Genomic DNA, 8992 nt, shown 5'->3' on the forward strand with positions numbered 1-8992 from the left:
CTGCTGCTTAAGCTCCTCATTTTTACAAAGGAGACAGAACAAATGACTGGTCAAGACATGGCTAAGAAACATGGATTTGTGTACAGATCTACAGTTGAATCTGACCAGCTATGGTTCCGTGGCACAGTCAAATTTGGAAACAAATCCCTTTTTCACTAAGTATATGTCCTGCTTAAGTGTCTTTGAGCAAGACAATGAATCCCTACCAGGTCCAAGTCATTGTTCTGGTGCTGACCCTCTGCTCTGACCTTACCATCCAAGTGGAGAAAGAGAAAAAAAAGTTTACTGTAAAGGTTCAATGAGTCAGAGCCAAAATGGAAGCTTTAATCACTGAATTTCATACCTTCATGGTGACTTTGAGACAGAATTTACAGTATAGTGTGGCGTCGCTGCAGGCTGTATTGATGTCTCGAGTTTCATTAGAGCGCCTGGTATAATACAGGGTTGGCAGTTTCTAACAATTCAATGTTTTTACTGAAAGAAGGGGAGCTCAGATCAGGTTGAGCCACACCAAAGGCTCCAAATTGCTACAGTAAACACTAATCCACAGAAGCAGTCCACTTGAGTAGATGAATCTCTGTTTGAACAGACTCGACACTTTGATATACCAGGTATTCACTTCATCACATTTCAAAGACTTTCTCTGGGAAGCAGAGTGCAGGAATGAGACTTTGCTGTGCTGTCACTCAGATTACCACATGTAGAAGCAAGAGGAAGTGAAGTGACAGGTTATGAACAGTTTAGCATGAGAAATGTGACCTGTAACACAAATAAGATACAAAACAAGCAGGTCCTGTCTTATATTTTGTGATTAAATTAATAAACAACAAGTTATTAGAGTGTGGCAGATGTTTTGGTGTATGTGACTATGCTAACTCATCTGTATTTTTGCCTCTGATCAAAAAAAAAAAAGTGCCAGTTTTCCTTGTTATTTCCTCTTGTCCAAGTAAAAACACCAGCAAGGATACTGTCAGGATTGGAAATCATCAGTTCCTAAGACTGTGTGTGTCTGTGTGTCTCTGTGTGTGTGTGTGTGTGTGTGTGTGTGTGTGTGTGTGTGTGTGTGTGTGTCTGTGTGTGTCTGTGTGTGTGTGTTTGTGTGTGCGCGCACGCACACTTGTAGTTTTTTGGGCTGTTTAAGTAGGTAAAGGTGCTTTACATGAGTAATTTAGTTCACTTCACTAGTTGAGACGCATTTCTTAACAAATTACCAGTGTTGCCAGCTTCCCATTAAGCATGATAAACTGGGCAGCTGTAGGGTCATACACAGTGAAGCCAGGTAGCAAAAATGAGTCAACAAACATTTCTGGGCAATAATTTGTAATTTCATACTAATGAATCCAATTTGAATGTACATATTAGTATGCTGCTCTTTTCCAAGTACTAACCTGGTAACATTGAATAGTTTCTAAAGAAATTAGCTTCTAATACATTTACAGATACAGCACTTTTACCTCTACTTAAAACATAAGTAGAATAACTGAAAGTTGTTTGATAATAGTACTTGAACATCAGTCACTCTACAGGCCTCCTGCACTGTGGGCAAGTTCCTAAACACAATCCGGCTCCACACACTGGGGCTTAAATCTGTGTGCGGCAGATTTGTTAATCCTTGTAACGTCTAACAAGAGATTTTCACTTGCTCAGGTTCAAGCCTCAGGCCCGTGCTCAGGGCTCTACACAGTTACTGGATCAGTCAACCCCTCATTGCAGTTCTCATGTGGTTTGTACCAAAAAATGTTGCCCCCAACATTGTGAAGTCTTGTGTTGTGGGCTGCTGTATGGATCTTTGTTGGGATTCTAAGATCTAAAATTAGCCTTCTACTTTTGTCCTGTCTAACATCTTCTTTCATTTGTACCCAATGCCTCGAATTCTTATCAGTTTGACTGCTGCAGTCTAGTCGTGATGAATACTTTGGTTAACAGACCCAGTTTAGAGACCTTAGTTTACCAACATCAACATCTCCATCTAGTGGAGAATTAATGAGAGTCAAGTCAGTAGCGGGGTTTAAATGTTTTACTGTAGTGTTACAGTACGCAACAGGTATGGATGAAAACATCGGGCAACATCATGTTCTCTTTAGATTCGTTCCATATGAGATAAATATCTGGCATGTAGAATCCCCAAAACATGGCAGTAGAGTAGAAAACAGGAAAATGAAGAAAAGAATAAACAAATGAAAGTGTAAATAAAAGCATTCAACAGGTCGACTTCCTTTCTGTGCTTCCTAATTCTCTCTCATTGGGTAGATCAGAACTGGCAATGGAGACTGAAATTCAAGGGTTAAAAGAACCAAGATCACAGACCTGGCTTCGTTTAGCACAACTCATAATGGCTTACTCGCACACATGTGCTCCCTCACACTGACACGTACACACACATATACACAAAGATGACGAACCCACGCAACCATGGGAGAGCGATTGTCAGCCCTGGTCTCTGTCCTCCAAGCTGAATTAGATTAGGAAGGTCAAGCTTAATCACCCAATAAATACATTCTGAAATCTCTTTTGGAAACATAGACCGCCAGATGAATATATACAACTTGATTAAAAGAAAAAACAAATAATTCATTACTAAGTGAGAGGCACATAGTCTTTAAACAGTCCCATGAACATGGTGTGGACCTATGCACACACAAGAACTCCTTCTATTAGGCCAAAGAATCCAATTTTTTCACTCCTTCACTTTCTTCCTCCACCTTCTGTTCCTTTATGTAACAGTGCTATGCCATTATCCCTTCAGTTACGGCACCACAGGCAAACAAATTCAAAGACACTGTTTGGCTCTCTGCCCTGCCTCATTCCCATGATCCTTCCTTCCTGTGTGTCACTACGAACACACACAGTGCTCCTTGTTAACAAGTACTCTCTGTCCTTTCGGATTATAAATACTGTTTTGGTTAAATCATCAGCATTAAAAGATGAGATAGAGTGTATTTGAGCGTACATAGATACAAAACACAAAGAATTGCACTGTCGGAAGATTTTCCTTCTTCATTTGTATATGTGTTTTTTTTCTTCCTCTTCTTTTTGGCTTCAGCATTAAGGCCCAAAATCTGGAGTGGAAGGAGAGAAGGAGAAGTCCAAGCGGTGATCTGCCTGCGCCCATAGGGCCTACTGTAGGTACGAACAACACACACACAAGCACACTCACATATAAACAGTATTGCAGGGCAATATAAAAAGACACTAAGGAATGGTGAAACATCCTCTCTTGTCATTTCTTTTTGCCAAATCATTCTTCATTTTAATCATACATTTCATCTTTTTATTCAAAATCTTTGTAGCCCTGCTTGTCTCTCATCCCTCCTTTCCTGTCCAAAGTGCGTAGGTGCCGGGGCTGTTTCAGTCTGGCTACACTAGGGGGTGCCGTTCCTCTCTGCAGAAGACTGACAGGCGGTGGCTGTAGCTGTGTTTATTGCTATAATGTCCGTGCTCCTCCCTTCTTAGAGGAAACAAAGGGACAAAGTTGCCCTCCTGACACTGAGCTGAGGTCTCTGCCCCTCCTAGGCTGATTAGAGTCTGTGCTTTTTGGAGGGATCTAACGCCAGATCGGTGCCAGAGGGAAACTCCTCCCTGAGTTGCGGGCTCAGGTGAAGACATAGTTGAGGAGGAGCTGAGAGAGGAGCAGAACACATAGGATGAGAAAGTTGTCTGTCGCCCTCTGACGAGCCAGCTGACGACTCAGGGCAACCAGGTTCCTACAGGGAGAGATAAGGGTCAGGGTGAACAAGTGTTAAACCTGGGGGACGGGAATCCTCCGGGGTTCCCAAGACAAAGCTTAGGGGTCTCAAGTTGGCTAAGGGGATGAGGTATTTTAGGAGAGTTCATTTTTTCTGATTTTTGCTTATTTTCTGGATACTTTTGACAGTTGGGAAATTCCTTCAATTAAATGATCTGAGAAGGAAAAGTCACCCCCTGGTGTCTACACTAAGGCCGCAACCTTTGATGAAGAGTGACAACTAAACACAGTTTATTTTAAAGGGTCACAAGCCAAAAACATTTGCAACCACTGACCTGAAATCTAAAAATCTGTGGAAAATAACCACAATAAAAGCACAAAAATCTGTCAAAAAAGCCCTTTTCCAACAAGAGAGAGCAAAGGAACATTTTTTTTTTATACACTAGATGTACAGTACTAATCACACTTCATATTCATCCAACGGTGGACATGTATGTGTGTGTTAAAAGTAATAAACAAATAAATAAATAAATATACAAATGAAAATTGACTCTACTGCTTTTTCATTTGGTGAAACTTCAACTACGGCCACTGTCCGTATTTAAATTGTCTCCATTTTCCTTGAGTCAACACAAAATGTAGCTAGTCACTATGCTTTAAGGTAACTTCGACATTTTATCCTCTGAATTTTTACATAAGTCTTTTAAACTTGACAAGAAAAAAAGTATCTTTTCATCAACATAAAACACTGACACTGACAGTGAACTGTTGGTTCATGCATCACGCTAACAGCTGGATGAAGATGGGGTTTAGCTGTCTGGGCATCACTGCAGCAAATGACACGTGAGAAAGGAAAGGGTTGACCGTGCTTGTCTGTGATTTTAGAGTATCTAAATATCTGGGGCAGTCTGGCTCAACAGGAAGTGAAGCAGCCTTCATTTTGATAAAATGTCAATGACAAAGCACCATTAATGCAGCAATCCAGCTTTAATTCGGACCGGTGTGATTGGTCTGGCTAACCTTCTGTTGGCTGCCCCAGCTGTGGCTGTAGGAGAGGCCGTTGTGTCGTCTCTGGCTTTTCTTGTGCGTCTGAATCACGCCGTCCTTCTCAAACTGAACCAGACAGCGCTAAGGGTCCCACGGCTGCGTGCTGCCAAATATGACAATATATTAAGTCATTATTACCTCAATGTTTTTCCTCTCCTTACTCTACTGTTCAATCCCTTTTATAGTGACCTAAAATCTAAACTAAAAGACAACAGTGTGTGCCATCTCCTGTGTTTTATTTGCTTGGTGTGTGTGTGTGTCCATACTCCGTGTGCCTGTAGGTCCACTCTGAGGTGACGGGGTCCTGGTGGAAAAGTCGTGTTTGTCTCCTCTCTCTCTGACTTCTCTCCGCTGAGCTTCCTCCAGCACAAACTTCTCCTGGGTGGCCCGCAGCTGGTCCCGATTCATGATGGCACTGATCACATGCTGCCACAGTCTGCCACGAAAACATATATTGTACATACAGATGTGTTGTAAGTCAGCAGTATCTTTGTAAATGTTTACGTGTGATGTGAAGTTAAGTAAAAAAGAGGGGAAAATGTTTTCTTGAGAACAATTTTAACCTACGACTAGACTGGTTATAGACAAAAGTGGACATTAACTTTTGTCAAACACAGGTGTAATTAAGAACATTAAGAATGACTGCATTTCATTTAGGTGCGCCAGCTCCAGAGCCCTGGTATTGTGTTTAATGGCACACCTAAACATAGGCCACCATTAATGTTACTGGTTACACCTGTGCTTACCCTGCATGGACAAGCCAAAATGTTTGCTTTGAAATTAAGTATTAACACAGTGATTGACATACATAGGTGCTATGATGCGTGGTTTACCTGTCAGACTCAAACTCTCCCTGCTGGTCGATCTGTACCACTTGTCTCTTGAGGCGGCTGCTGCGGATGTCGGGACTCGGATTCCACAGCAGCTCCTGCTGGCCGGAGCGCTTCTCGTGAATGAACACCTCGTTGTCCTGATTACAACAAAGGCAACCGAATGCTCGGTCAGACGAGTCACTCTATCACATAGACTACTAAATGTGCCTATCGATGTTGATTCATACTGGTCTCCCTCACAGGGAGGTCAGACTAGAAATTATTTTTCTAAAACCAAACAATTTCCAGATCATGTAATGGTCAAACCTTCCCTACTTTTTCAGACAAGCACTGTGTGTGTGGCCCAATGTGAGAGCCCCCTAAACAGGCTCTTCTAGTCGCCGTGTCTCCCTGCTGCTCCTAAACCAATAATTACCAATTCTGCATCTAATTACTACAGAGAATTGCTGAATACTAATTGGGAGGGAGTAAGTGGCAGAGATGAAAGAGTTTAAAGCTCTCACCCAGTGTCCATCAACAGTGGCCAGCAGCTCCTCTCCCACAAAGATCTTCCCACTGATCTGATTCACGGAGCAGGAGCCTCCAAGGAAAGGCTGCAGTGAAAGCAATCAAACACCTTTACTAAAACTGCTGTTGGCTCAAAAAGTAGAGCATCAGTTGCTTAGTAGTCAACCAGCTCGTATGATATAAGAAAAGTTACTAGTCAATGTAGGTTTACAAACACAATTGGTGTAAACAGCATTTTTAACTTATCAAAAATATACCTTTAGTTTGAACTCCAGCTCTGTGAAACGTTTGGTTTTTCTCACACTCAATGTTAACCTTCCCACCCAGCTCTAGTGTCATAGTGCCATACAGGATCCCTGAGAGAGACAGTATTACAGCATCAGATCAGCAGCACATCAACAAATAGAATGTAAAAACTCCTGTTGGAAGTCCATAGATAAATCATACCGTTCCCTGTTTTACTGTACATTTAGGAACATGATTTGATATCTAGCCGCTCACCGTGAGCGCATTCCTTGACTGGATTACAGAAGATAATTTACAAAATGCCCAATTCACACTCGGAGAACAAACAGACATTTGCCCTCAATTAAATTACACCCATCACCCGTCTCTGATTTTGGCCATCTGCCATATTAGATTTCATGTTCGGAGCAGGGCTGGGTGCCATTTGATTTCCAGTAGCTCAGACAGAAGCAGAAGTTACAGCCGCACATGATTTTATGCAGTAGACAGATTTCATTGTATCTTTGGTAGATGAGTTTGTTTGTTAGCCACCTGCACTCACTTTACTGTAGCCATGTTTGGTGACCTGTTACCTTTGCAGTGAGCGTAGGGCATTGTGATGACATACTCCTCATCCCTGCTGAGGAACAACAGCCTGGCTTTGCCATCCAGAATAGCTGAAAGAGAGTTGCCTACAACAGCAAAAGGACAGAGAAGATCACGATTAAAGGACAGATCCCCCTTAAAAAGCTTCCACTGACAGCCATTTACCGTGCCTCTTGAAGCAAGGGAGGGAATTTATCTCGATATGCACGAACAAAGGGATCAAGATGGTGATCAAACCTGGGACCACATTGTTGTGTACTGGTCTATCCTGATCTTTCAGCTATGACAAACAGATTATTTATTGTAGTACGCTGCGTACCATAGAACCTGGATTTGGCCAGGATGCTTCCACTGATAGAAAAACCATCCTTCCTATTGCAGACATAAAACGCAGAGATGGGCGGATGGTGGGACACCTGGCAGAGGAAAGGGAGGGGGGACATTTGAGTAGCAAAGTCAGAAAGAGAAGTGTCAGATGCCCTCTGGCATGTATTAAATTCTACACTTGCTGCATTTCACAGGTGTGTGCTCTTTGCTTTTGCCGAATTGTGCAAAACATTTCCTACAAGGGATGAATCATGTACTGTGTATTTATGCATTCTAGCTATGGATCGGTTTAACCTGTTCAGCTATGTAGAAAGTGCATCTGTCGGTCTGAGGATGAAGCCAGACGGCAGGGATAGGATCAACGTAACCATCTTCTGACAAAATCGGTTTTTCTCTCCCAAGTCAAATGTGCAAACAGATGATGAGATTTTATTTTCCCAGTTGGACAAGATTAGTTTTTTAACACTTAACCAATACCTGGTGCTGAGGACCAATTACATTGCAAATGATCACAGGACCAAATAGGCTTCACCGATCAGATTTAAACAGTTAAGTCACAGACAATAAGCATCGCTATGGAAAACATCACCACTTCTCTAAACTCACTAATTCAGCAGGTAAACTCCAGTATTGTGTGAGGTCGTTGTTTATAGCTTGAATAATGAGGTTCTCAAGTTTCTACCCATCCATCTACAGCGAGTGCGTCTGTGGCAGTCAGCCCAAAAAGTGTTCAGCAAGCCCAATTTAATCTACAGGCGTTATCTGTTGGTTCATGTTGGGTGTTTTTCTGCTACTGAAGAAATGAATTCATAAGTGGGAATGAGTGGGAAGTGTCTCCTGACATTTTTACTGCGAAATAGACCCTGGACAGAGTCATTAGTCAAATGGCCAAGAAATACAGTGTCACAGAAAGTCAGGATAGTGAGCCCAAAAAAAGGATTCTGCTAACACTCAGAGAAAATCTTCCAGTGCTTCCAAAAAAGCCACTTCCAAGAGGTCGACAGGAAAGTGTGAGTATGACACTGTAATACAGAATGAAGAAATGCCCATTAACAGGGCTGGTATTCAGCTGAAAACTGAATCCTTTGGTTAGTGCTGATTCTATTCAAGATGGTAAAATGCAATTTGAAAAATCACTAAGTTAGATTAAGCTAAGTATTCTGTATTCAATTGAATTATAGTAATAGATTGAATTGAAAAATGTAACTACATTATTGTTAATATATTGTGTCTGTTGATTTACTCTGCCTTGACTGAAATGTTCTGTAACAATACACTTGAAAGATGTTAAATATTGTCAAGCTGCCTAACTTGTTTTCTTCAAAGCGTTTATCATCTTTCAAAGTCTTTATCCGATAACAGATGTTGCAAAAAGCAGGGGGCTTATCTTGTAATCATGGTTGGCATATTTGAGAGCCAATATGATGATATTAAGAAGCCATCTAGGTGTGAACAAATCTTACCTTAGGCTTCTTGTAGAAACCAGACAAGTACCATCTCAACACCTGCTTGATCCGACCATATGCAGTCTCCTCCAGCACAGCTCTGTGGTGAAGGAGCAGAAAAGTCTAACACAATTATGAAGAGATTCTTCATCTGTTTTTGAAGAAAAATATTAAATTCTGCACGTAAGCGCACACACGCGCGCACACACGCGCGCACACACACACACACACACACACACACACACACACACACACACACACACAAACTTTTAGGAAAGGGAGAATGCAAAGAAATAAATACTTAAATAAATGTTGGG

The 8992-nt window shown here is 41.7% G+C and overlaps 1 pseudogene; it reads right to left on the minus strand.

Moving 5' to 3' along the window:
• Positions 1 to 1903: 1903 nt before the first annotated feature.
• LOC120787566 lies at positions 1904 to 8775 on the minus strand (annotated as a pseudogene).
• Positions 8776 to 8992: the final 217 nt, after the last annotated feature.

This window comes from Xiphias gladius, unplaced genomic scaffold, assembly GCF_016859285.1.
Source record: "Xiphias gladius isolate SHS-SW01 ecotype Sanya breed wild unplaced genomic scaffold, ASM1685928v1 HiC_scaffold_223, whole genome shotgun sequence".
NCBI lineage: Eukaryota > Metazoa > Chordata > Actinopteri > Istiophoriformes > Xiphiidae > Xiphias > Xiphias gladius.